At 38.7% G+C, this 12,741-nt stretch overlaps 1 long non-coding RNA gene across 1 annotated transcript; it reads left to right on the top strand.

Annotated features, from left to right (window-relative positions):
* The first annotated feature begins 9,454 nt into the window (after positions 1-9,454).
* Positions 9,455-11,703, top strand: LOC139188245 (uncharacterized). The gene is made up of 4 exons (XR_011571556.1): positions 9,455-9,652; positions 9,829-9,965; positions 10,572-10,630; positions 11,520-11,703. It is a non-coding gene; the product is annotated as an uncharacterized lncRNA (long non-coding RNA).
* Positions 11,704-12,741: the final 1,038 nt, after the last annotated feature.

Genomic DNA, 12,741 nt, shown 5'->3' with positions numbered 1-12,741 from the left:
AAAAAAAAACCAAGTGATAACCAATTCACCTCACACCAAAACCTTGAAGCTTTGAAACTCCATAGCTCCCAAGCAAATCCCAAAGGATCAAGAAAGCTTTCTTCGTTCTTCGTCAACCCAACATTCAAGATCAAGCCCCAACGGCCCTTTGAAGGAACTTCCACCAATTCAAGATCAAGGGCCGTCAGGGTAATTCATCTCATGGATCTTTAATTGTGGTGAAGCATACGCGATCACCTTTCCATGCTCCATCAGCATGCAGCCCAAACTATTCAGAGATGCGTCACTATAGATCTTGAAATTCCCACTGTCATCAGGAAGTTCCAAAACAGGCGCATGAGTGAGACAGTACTTCAACTGTTGGAAACTCCGTTCACAATCATAACTCCATTGAAAATTAACTCCTTTCTTGGTCAACCTTGTCAAAGGCAAGGCTATGGCTGAGAAGTCTTTCACAAATAGTCGATAGTAGCCAACCTGACCAAGAAAACTCCGTACTTTAGTGACAATCTAAGGTTGCTCCCAATTTTCCACTACTGCCACTTTTTGAGGATCCACGAGAATCCCCTTGAGCTAATATCATGTGTCCCAAGTAAGACACCTGATCCAGCCAGAACTGACACTTACTGAATTTGGCGTACAATTGATTCTCCTTTAGCTTCTTCAAAACTAGACGTAAATGTCTAGTATGGTCAGCTTCACTCTTAGAATACACCAGAATATCATCGATGAAGATAATTACGAACTTGTCAAGGTACGGACAGAATACCCAATTCATCAGGTCCATAAAAGTTGTCGGAGCATTAGTTAACCCGAATGGCATCACAAGAAACTCATAATGACCATATCGAGTTCGAAAGGATGTTTTTGGAACATCATCACTTCTGATCTTCAACTAATAATAACCAGTCCTTAGATCGATTTTAGAGAAAACACAAGCATCACAAAGCTGATAAAAAAGATCATCGATACGAGGCAATGGATAATGATTTTTAATAATGATTTTTAATCATCACTTGATTCAGTTGTCTGTAATCGATACATAGCCTCAATGTTCCATCTTTCTTCCTCATGAATAAGACTGAAGCTCCCCAAAGAGAAGTGCTTGGCTGAATAAACCTTTTTTTAACAAGTTCTTGCAACTGGTTTATAATTCCTTCAACTCCGCAAGAGCCATACAATAAGGAGTTAAAGAAATAGGGTCGGTACTTGAAATTGTTGGAAATGTGCCCTAAAACCAATCATGTGATGATGCTTTACGGACATTTCACATGTTAAACTAATCTAGTTTAATATAAAGGGCAAAGATTATTGTTTGAGCCGTCTCATATAAATTTTATATGCTTAAACGATAAAGTCCAAGGAATATGTGATTAGGAGAATGTAATCTAATGAAGTTAGATTCATGAGACCATTCTTTCGTAGACACATCCTAAATGTTCCTGATCATAGGATTGCCAATTGGGCATTGACAGTCCGTCAAGATCGGTACGTGCTATGTCTTCTCTCAGGGAGAGTGACTAGTCTCGAGTCATTGGTGTGTGTGACATCAAGACAAGTACGTAGGTGCTCAGTAGAGAATGAGTTCACTGAACGCGATCAACGAAGAGTTCTCATACTCATGTCACATGAGAACTCATGGTTGGGATAATGCAAAGTAGTCATTTGACCTGAGGCATCACAGTTGTCTTGTGGTTAAGTCCTTGATCTTTGATTATGTCAAAGTCACCCCATCGGGGTGTCCATGGCATCGTTGGGGTTAAGCCACTTAGCCATGGAGGCAAGTGAATGCGCAACAAGGGATCTCTAACCTTCAAACTGTTTGAGGGAGAATACTCTATGATATGATTTAGAATCTCTGGCCAGAGTATGAATGAGATTTAGAAAAGTCGTTCTAAATCACATTCAAGGTAATCATATAAGCACACGAATCACATTGGATAGTAGACATGAATAAATAAACTATCAAACCAAACAATGTGGTCAAGAGTATTGTATTAGAGAAAGACCGTATTGCATTTGTAATCCCAAACTGAATAGGTTTTCTCTACCTCTTCTAATTAGCTTGGGTAACCATGATATGCTGCAAGGTGTCACTCATGGTTTGTGGAAGCCCTAAACGTGTGTAATCACTAAAGGGAGAATTGAAAGTAAGTTTCAATTCACAATCGATGTAAAATGGTTTTAATCGCCCACTGCCTCGCTAAAAGGAACCTAATGGATCGCACACCGTGTAAGGTGGAGATTGAAGAAACAATGGAGATGAGTAAGAATGATTAAATGGTTTAATCATTTATTTATGGCAAGGATTAATTAATATGTTAATTAATCAAACGAATAAGTTCGTTAAAGACCTCGGGATAGTTTTGGACCTTAAGGCCCAATAGGCTTCGAACGTCAAGCCCATTAACTTAAGTTGTATGACAACTTAATGAATAATGATTCACAAAGGCCCAATTAGTCCAAAATATCCTAATGGCCGGCCATATTGTTTAGGGTAGTGAACTTGGACTTATTTACAAGTTTGCCACTCAAATGAATAAAGGTATAAATATGACTTTATAGCCAAAATTCATTAAGGGTTTGTTTCGGAGAAAATTGGAGAGAACATGTCTCTCCATTTCTCTCTAAAGAGGCCGGCCACCTTGGGGGTGCATCTTGCAATCCCACTACTCCAAGGTCACTCATTTCTTCTCCAATCTCTCGTTGGTGAAGAGACTTAGAGGTTCCCTATTTTGGGAACTTGGAGAAACCTATTCATCCATCTAAATCCATAGATTTATTATGCCAGGAATGAAGGCCCTCTCTTTGGGTGATTAGCCTTTGCTTATGCAAAGAGGAATCTACAAAGGTACAATTTCAACTCACTTTGTTTTGAGTTGAGTTTTGGTTCACCAATCTACTAGGCTTTGAATTTCTTGGTTAACGTTTTGTTTTTAAGCGCATGCTAGCATGATTCCGCCTTTAATTGTTAATTGCATGCTTATTGATGTTGCTTAAATGAACATGTTTTCACAAAATAATCCTTCAAGTGGTATCAGAGCCTAGGTCTAGTAGTTGGTGAATCCTTTTGGGTTTTGTAGTTCATAGTTTGTGATTTAAAAGTTGTAATTGTTACAAGCTTTATTCTTGTTTCTTTGAATGTAAATTTTGTTGGAAAATTTGCCATCTCAAATGTTGTAGATGTAGTTCATATGAGCATGAATATTGAAGCTAAAATTTGGTGCCATGCTTTTGGGAAAATTCGGCCAAATCCAAAGGGTGGATTTTTGGGTTCTTGTTTGACTTGTTAAAAGTGTTTTCAAGTGACTTTTGGAACCCCTATGTACCCTAGTTTGGTTAGATGTTATTTCCCTAAAGCTTGAATGGTTTTGGATTTTTTTTTTGGGTGAAAAATGTTCATGGAAAATTTTGAGTTTTTTCATGAGTGTTCTTCATTGTTCTTGACATTTTTGCCAAGAACAAAAAGGTTTGTGTTTTGATTCAAAGTTTTGATTTATTTCATAAAGTTTATGTTTTATGATTTTCAAATGTTTAAATGCATTAGATTTTTATTTGAAAGGTGTAAGAGATATTTGTGACAGCCCGTCCCTAATTTTAAGAATTTTTAAAGTTTTCATAAAGGATTTTACAAAATTGCCCTTTGAAGGTACGTGCATTATTCGAGGTTAATCACCATGTCGTGCCATCTAAGATTTGTTTTCTTGATATATCCCCGTAGTACTCGTCGTTACGGACGCGTGAGCGCAGACGGTTCGTGATTTGGAGTTATATCGAAGAAGTTATTAAAGTTTGAAGTTGGGATTTTAAGGAATTATAATTTTAGTAAAATATAGAAATTCTTTTATGAAAATGGACGGCCCAGATTTAATGATGAATGAAATGGATGGTTGGGATGAGAGAAAGTTTTGTGTGTGTGTGTGTGCGTGAGAAGAAAACAGAAAAGAAGAGGGATTGGGCAAAGCTGCCCAATCGGAGAAGAAGGAGGAGAGACCGAATGGGGAGAAGAGAGAGGGAGAAGCTGACCAACTAGAGGAAGGAAAGGAGGAAAGGAGAGAGGGCGAGAAGCGGAGGAGAGAAGGAAGAAATGGGTTTTCCCCAACCCGTATACCCGCGCAACCCGCGACTTCCAATCGGCGGGTTTTCGCCATTTTCGTCCAATTTTCCGACGAATTGAATCAAGGTACCACTCCCAATCATCATCTAGGCCTTCCCTCTTCACGTTTCACCCCAAGAATCATTGAATTTTGTTGTGATTTCGCGAAGAACACCCCTACGGGTGCCGCGACCCTTTTGTTTAAATTCTCCAAATTTTGAAATGTTTTCTTTCAATTACTAACACCATTAGCATTCCTTTAGGACCTAAAACAAAGCCCAAGAGGTAATTGAGGCGTTGGAACAAGTTTGAAGGTCGAATTGGAAACACCAAATTCTAGGGTTCTTCACGGTTTTGGTGAAATTGAAGCACTTCCAGGCCAAATTGGCCTTGGCCTCAGGTATGAAAGTTGTTCTACTCATTGAGATCTTCAAATCTGCAAATTTTAGTAATTTTTGGAAATAGTTGAATTTTCCGGCGAGCCGGGGCGGCCAACCGCCACCCGCGGCGGCGCGTGGCCAATGGCCCGCCAATGTCATTATTAGCTTGTGATTAAGGTTATAGGTTCAGTTTTGGTAATTGATGGACGTAAATTGAATAATTGAACCTAAGTTGGTTACGATTCGTGGTTAGGTGAAAATGTGAATTGACGATCCGACCGTTGGATCGTCACCAAACTTTGATACGTTGTAATACGTAATATTTGAGGATTATAGGAACTTACGGATTGGGAATCCGATTTACGGATCTTCCGGAATTGGAGTTGTAAGTTCATAAAATAGAATGTTAACCGTCACTTAGTTTTGGAAATTGACGGAGATCCGACCGTTGGATGGTAATGAAATTTTAGGATGTTGTCCTAGAGGTATATTGTGGACCTCTGGAAGTTACGGATTTGAAATCTGAGTTGCAGATCATCTGGATCGAACTACGTAGGGACGTGTCTTATATAAGTTATGTATTCTATCGGTATGATTTCTAAGGTTGGATTTGATTATTGTTCTAGGCATTGATCGTCAAGACGCCTTGATGTACGGTGCTAGGGAGTTGTTGGGCGAACTCCAGGTGAGTGGGCAGTTTTGTTTTTGTACTACCTTTATACTATTGATTTTTCCCAGAAAATGAATTTATATGAAAATATGTTTTAAAAATGCCATGCATAGAATTATTTGAAAAATGTGAATTTCGTATGAGTTATATGATTGATATATGATGCATACATGTTGCATGGTGCGGTGGAGGCACAGGTAAGTCAGGTGAGTTCATTATTCATTTAATTGATTGTTGATAAGATGTTTAAGCTCATACCTGCACCCTAGGTGTTAGTGCTTATTTTATTCACCACACCGCACGCTCGCCTTGGATCCAAGTAGGTGGATGTCGTACAGACCATGTGAGGGTTCCGACATGCTAGTCGTATAGATCACTAGGCGTGATTCCGACTAGTGGGTGACCTTAGTTATGCGCGCTGATGATATGATGAGAGAAGCACTAGAGCGTATTTTTACACCTTTCATCGTATAGACTACCTTACGTAGTTCCGAGTGATGTGCAGAGTAGGGCCGTATAGGTCACTGTGGTGACTCCGGCTTAGTGAGATATTGAGCTATTGAATTAATCGTATAGGACCAACTGCAGGGTCTCCGATTGATTCCTTATTTCACCTGATTTATATTTTGATTTATGGCATGACATGTTTTTCTTGAAAAATGTTAAAGATTTGGAATTCAAGTTTTGAGATTTCATATGGTTTTATATATATATATATATTTTTCTGAAAAGTGTTAAAGGTTTGAGATTTGAGATTTTTGCTTATATATATGTTTATATATATGCTATTTTCTGGGAAAGTATACAGGTTTTACGGTGAGGGGTTAGAAATGTTTTAAATGAAAAGTTTTCGAAAAACTTTGTTTTACTGACCCACTCAATTTTGTTTTGCGCCCCTCCAGGTTCAAGTTAGCAGAGCTTTGGTGGCCACGAGGAATCCAACGGTGTTCTGACAGAATTCACAAAAGTAGGACTCACCCTCGGGTGTGTTATCTTAGTAATTGGAAATTTTTTTAAAGCTTCCGAACTGTGTAAATGGTTACGTCACTCTCACGTGACGGCCAGCACGCCCTCCTTCGGGACGGGGTGTGTCAGTTGGTATCAGAGCCTAGGTTGCAATTCTGGACATCTTGAGAATTTCCTAGTGTTTTCTGTCAGAACTATACCGCCTCGTAGCGAGCCACGTAGTTCGGATGAGCCTAAATTCCCTGATATAGTAGTTTGGGGGGGAACTATTGCCATTGTGATTCAGTCTATTATCTAAAGGAACCTTGAGACTGGTTATAAGTTAAATTTGAATACAGACTTGCCTTGTTTCCATTCGGATGTTGTTACTAATCCGGTCGAGGTGTTATGTCGTTTTTGGCTGGATAATAAGAAGAAGTGACGTTCTTTGGCGACCACAATTCATTGTACTTTTTACCAAGAGTTTACGAGATGTTGTTGGGCTTTAAAGACTTTGAGAATATGATCAGCGAGAGTAAAGAGGAATAAGAAAAGAATGAGAATCAGAATAAGACGATAAAGTTAAATATTCGTCATATCAAGGACGTCGAAAGACTCAGAGCTTCAAAAGAAGTGAAGTTAGAACTAATTCTTCCAGCTGAGGTTTTAATGCCACTGGTCTGAGGCGAAGTGATAGATTTACGGGTGATCCCAGATCTTAAAGACAAGGTGACTCGAGTAAGGGAAATGTACCTTTGTGCCATAGGTATAATATTAGACACTTTGGAGAGTGTGGGAATCAGTGAATGTGTTCATGTGGACGGATGGGACATAGAGGTATGAATTGTCCCTGAGATCAGTTGTTACCCAACAGTCTTCCTTAACATATCACATTGGAAAAGCTTCGGTTTATTTGTGAGGAAGAAAGTGGACATTAAGGCTAGGCATTGATATTAGGTAATTGAATCGGGTAACGATTGAGAGCTGTTATCCATTGTTGTGTATTGATGATTATTTGATCAGCTCTAAGGCGCCTGGGTACTTTCTGAGATTGACTAGAGGTCTGAATGATATTAGTTGAAGATTAACAGTGAGGATGTTCATAAGACTGAATCCAGGACTCGTTATGGCCATTTCAAGTTAGGATGCCATACGGAGTGACGAATGCACCTGCTACTTTTATGAGTTTGCTGAAGGAAGTATTCCAGTGATATCTGGACCGGGTTGTTATTGTTTGCCATTGACGAGATTGATAAGATTAGAGCAGTGCATGCTAGATATTTAAAGTTGGTGTTGCAAAGATTGAGGGAACGTTGATGTATGCTAAGTTTAGCAAATGCTAATGTTGGATAAATTAATTATATCTACTTAAGGTATTCAAATGGATTCTTAAAAGAGTAGCAACGATTGAGAATTTGGAACAATTGCGAACTGTGACTGAGGTTAAGAGTTTTCTCGGATTAGCAGGATATTGTCGATAGTTCGTCCAAGATTTTAATTATTGCTTCGCCCTTGGCGAGATTGATGAGAAAAGAGGTTAAGTTTGAGTGGGATGAAAAATTATGAGTAGAGCTTCAGCAAGTAAAGTATTCCCTCACTCATGCATCTGTTTTCACACTCCCAGACGATAGTGGTAATTATGTGGTCTATAGTAATACTTCTTTGAATGTTCTTGAATGCGCGTTGATGCAGCATGGTAGGATGATTGCCTATGCTTCATGGCCATTGGGATCTCATAAGATGAATTACCCTACGTGTGATTTGGAATTGGCGGCTATCATTCTTACTTTGAAGTTATGGAGACATTATATTATTGGTGAGAAATGCAAGATTTTAATGAATCATAAGAGTCTCCAATATATGTTTACGCTGAGAGATATTAATCTTAGGCAACAAAGGTGGATTGAGTTGCTTAGTGATTATGATTGTGCGACTAGGGTGGTCGAGCTAATATTGTGGCTGATGCATTTAGTAGGAAGACCCCAGTGAGAATTAATGCTTGGTACACTTGCTATGTTCATCTTCTTGTGGATTTGAAATCTACTGGAGTAAAGTTGGGTATCGAAAAATCGAGAAGAAGCCTTATTTGCTAATTTCCAAGTTGGACCCATTTGGTAGATCGTACTCGAGACTCAAGCGTTTGACGAAGAAATTCAAGAATTTATTTAAAGCAAGGAATAACGGGAAAAAGAAAGACCTTAGAGTTAGAGAATCAGATGACAAGCTTATGCAAGGGAACAAAGTGTTTATGCCTAATGGTGTGGAATTAAAGAAAGCAATTTTGACGATGTACATTATTCCACTTCTACAATGCATCCCGAAAGTACTAAGATTTATCATACCATTCGTTCATGTACTATTGACGGGTATGAAAAGAGGAATGGCGAAGTATGTTAGTAGGCGTATCATCAGTCATCAGGTTAAAGCAGAAAGAAATAAGTCTTTTGGAATAATGTAGTCATTTCCCATTCCACGGCGGAAATGGGAGAATATTACTATGGATTTCGTGGACAAGCTTCCTCGTATACAAAATAGTTAGGTTGGAATTTGAATAATAATTGATCGACTTGTGACGTCAGCGTATGTTACTTCAGTATGAGAACATCAACCTTTCCAGATAAGCGCAACAGTTATTTATTTGTTTTATGGAAAAAGGAGATTGGGATCTGTTAAACTTCTTGGGTATGTTGGTCCCTTCAGTTTGTTCCCTAGAGTAACGCCATAAGGCTGTGGAAAGCTATGTCTTGTGTTTCGAAATTGTTAGAATTGGGGACGGATGATATTCAAGACTCTGAGTTTGGTGAAAATTTATGGAGGAATCTTTCAGTGGAAGAAACTACTTGAAAGTCAGAGAATCGAATGAGAGAGTTGTGTTTCGGGCTGTTTTATGGATATTGCTGGATTGTAAAGATTGTGTAAATTTCGGGGACGAAATTTCTTTAAGGTGGGTAGATTGTGACAGCCCGTCCCTAATTTTAAGAATTTTTAAAGTTTTCATAAAGGATTTTACAAAAATGCCCTTTGAAGGTACGTGCATTATTCGAGGTTAATCACCATGTCGTGCCATCTAAGATTTGTTTTCTTGATATATCCCCGTAGTACTCGTCGTTACGGACGCGTGAGCGCAGACGGTTCGTGATTTGGAGTTATATCGAAGAAGTTATTAAAGTTTGAAGTTGGGATTTTAAGGAATTATAATTTTAGTAAAATATAGAAATTCTTTTATGAAAATGGACGGCCCAGATTTAATGATGAATGAAATGGATGGTTGGGATGAGAGAAAGTTTTGTGTGTGTGTGTGTGCGTGAGAAGAAAACAGAAAAGAAGAGGGATTGGGCAAAGCTGCCCAATCGGAGAAGAAGGAGGAGAGACCGAATGGGGAGAAGAGAGAGGGAGAAGCTGACCAACTAGAGGAAGGAAAGGAGGAAAGGAGAGAGGGCGAGAAGCGGAGGAGAGAAGGAAGAAATGGGTTTTCCCCAACCCGTATACCCGCGCAACCCGCGACTTCCAATCGGCGGGTTTTCGCCATTTTCGTCCAATTTTCCGACGAATTGAATCAAGGTACCACTCCCAATCATCATCTAGGCCTTCCCTCTTCACGTTTCACCCCAAGAATCATTGAATTTTGTTGTGATTTCGCGAAGAACACCCCTACGGGTGCCGCGACCCTTTTGTTTAAATTCTCCAAATTTTGAAATGTTTTCTTTCAATTACTAACACCATTAGCATTCCTTTAGGACCTAAAACAAAGCCCAAGAGGTAATTGAGGCGTTGGAACAAGTTTGAAGGTCGAATTGGAAACACCAAATTCTAGGGTTCTTCACGGTTTTGGTGAAATTGAAGCACTTCCAGGCCAAATTGGCCTTGGCCTCAGGTATGAAAGTTGTTCTACTCATTGAGATCTTCAAATCTGCAAATTTTAGTAATTTTTGGAAATAGTTGAATTTTCCGGCGAGCCGGGGCGGCCAACCGCCACCCGCGGCGGCGCGTGGCCAATGGCCCGCCAATGTCATTATTAGCTTGTGATTAAGGTTATAGGTTCAGTTTTGGTAATTGATGGACGTAAATTGAATAATTGAACCTAAGTTGGTTACGATTCGTGGTTAGGTGAAAATGTGAATTGACGATCCGACCGTTGGATCGTCACCAAACTTTGATACGTTGTAATACGTAATATTTGAGGATTATAGGAACTTACGGATTGGGAATCCGATTTACGGATCTTCCGGAATTGGAGTTGTAAGTTCATAAAATAGAATGTTAACCGTCACTTAGTTTTGGAAATTGACGGAGATCCGACCGTTGGATGGTAATGAAATTTTAGGATGTTGTCCTAGAGGTATATTGTGGACCTCTGGAAGTTACGGATTTGAAATCTGAGTTGCAGATCATCTGGATCGAACTACGTAGGGACGTGTCTTATATAAGTTATGTATTCTATCGGTATGATATCTAAGGTTGGATTTGATTATTGTTCTAGGCATTGATCGTCAAGACGCCTTGATGTACGGTGCTAGGGAGTTGTTGGGCGAACTCCAGGTGAGTGGGCAGTTTTGTTTTTGTACTACCTTTATACTATTGATTTTTCCCAGAAAATGAATTTATATGAAAATATGTTTTAAAAATGCCATGCATAGAATTATTTGAAAAATGTGAATTTCGTATGAGTTATATGATTGATATATGATGCATACATGTTGCATGGTGCGGTGGAGGCACAGGTAAGTCAGGTGAGTTCATTATTCATTTAATTGATTGTTGATAAGATGTTTAAGCTCATACCTGCACCCTAGGTGTTAGTGCTTATTTTATTCACCACACCGCACGCTCGCCTTGGATCCAAGTAGGTGGATGTCGTACAGACCATGTGAGGGTTCCGACATGCAAGTCGTATAGATCACTAGGCGTGATTCCGACTAGTGGGTGACCTTAGTTATGCGCGCTGATGATATGATGAGAGAAGCACTAGAGCGTATTTTTACACCTTTCATCGTATAGACTACCTTACGTAGTTCCGAGTGATGTGCAGAGTAGGGCCGTATAGGTCACTGTGGTGACTCCGGCTTAGTGAGATATTGAGTTATTGAATTAATCGTATAGGACCAACTGCAGGGTCTCCGATTGATTCCTTATTTCACCTGATTTATATTTTGATTTATGGCATGACATGTTTTTCTTGAAAAATGTTAAAGATTTGGAATTCAAGTTTTGAGATTTCATATGGTTTTATATATATATATATATATTTTTCTGAAAAGTGTTAAAGGTTTGAGATTTGAGATTTTTGCTTATATATATGTTTATATATATGCTATTTTCTGGGAAAGTATACAGGTTTTACGGTGAGGGGTTAGAAATGTTTTAAATGAAAAGTTTTCGAAAAACTTTGTTTTACTGACCCACTCAATTTTGTTTTGCGCCCCTCCAGGTTCAAGTTAGCAGAGCTTTGGTGGCCACGAGGAATCCAACGGTGTTCTGACAGAATTCACAAAAGTAGGACTCACCCTCGAGTGTGTTATCTTAGTAATTGGAAATTTTTTTAAAGCTTCCGAACTGTGTAAATGGTTACGTCACTCTCACGTGACGGCCAGCACGCCCTCCTTCGGGACGGGGTGTGTCATATTGGTGGGTGTGAAAGGATTAATTTCCTTTCACACACACCACTTGCATGCTTTATGTCAAACTACAAATCAACACACACATCACTCTCTTTGGTCTCCAAAACCGGCCACCTTATCAAGTGGGGTACTTTTGGGGCTTTTATGCAATTACATAAAGTTTTGATACTTTTGTGTATTTGCACTTTGGCCCAAAAGTTTACGTTTTTACGTTAAGGTCCAAAAACGCTAAAGGACAAATTGTTTTGATCCTTTAATGAAGTTTTTGCATTGATTAAATTTTGGGTTCTATTGTAATTACATGAAGTAGTGGACTTTTGTGTCTTTACAAAGTACCCCAAAAGTTTTGCAATATAGCCCAAAAGTTGAGGTTAATTGCTTTATAGCCCAAATAAGTTGTGGTTATTGCATGATGGCCCAAATTAGGTAGAGAACAAAATTGTTTTGTCTCTTTAAATGAGAATTGGATTTTCATTTTGTTTAGCTCCATTTAAATCAATTTTATGGATACAAAAACCAAATGAAAATGTTGCATTCAATTTAATTAGTTAAAGTGTTAATTAATTAAAGGGTGATTATGAACCTAAGCCTAATATAATTGAGCTATGTGAAAGGCCGTTTCAAATTTGTTTGAACCATGGGAATGTGTAGATTAATTTTGGTTGTAATTTGATTTGATCAAATGTTGTAAAAGGGCTTAAGCTCTTCTTTACTTTAAAGTAATTTGTTTTATGCAAATGTTGTAATGAGCATAAGCTCACCTTTACTTTGAAGTACTTCTTTCTTGCTTTATTTGATATGCATGAAAATGAAGTAGTTGGGTCCAACGCCCTAAGACAACACGCCTTAATGTGATTAAATGCGTAACTAAAATCAATCACCATCCCTAGACCGAGATTCAACACAAGGCTCGTGTTGAATCTAAACAAAGGTTCATAGTCATCCTAAGGCCCTAAGGCAACTATATAGTCCATAAAATGAATGCAAAGGTTTATGTTAGTAGTATCATATACTCTTGCTTTAAAAACCGTT

Source organism: Malus domestica, chromosome 09 (assembly GCF_042453785.1).
Source record: "Malus domestica chromosome 09, GDT2T_hap1".
NCBI classification, from domain to species: Eukaryota; Viridiplantae; Streptophyta; class Magnoliopsida; order Rosales; family Rosaceae; genus Malus; species Malus domestica.
The sequence above is the reverse complement of the archived record's forward strand: the minus strand, read 5'-3'. Positions and strand labels throughout refer to the sequence as shown.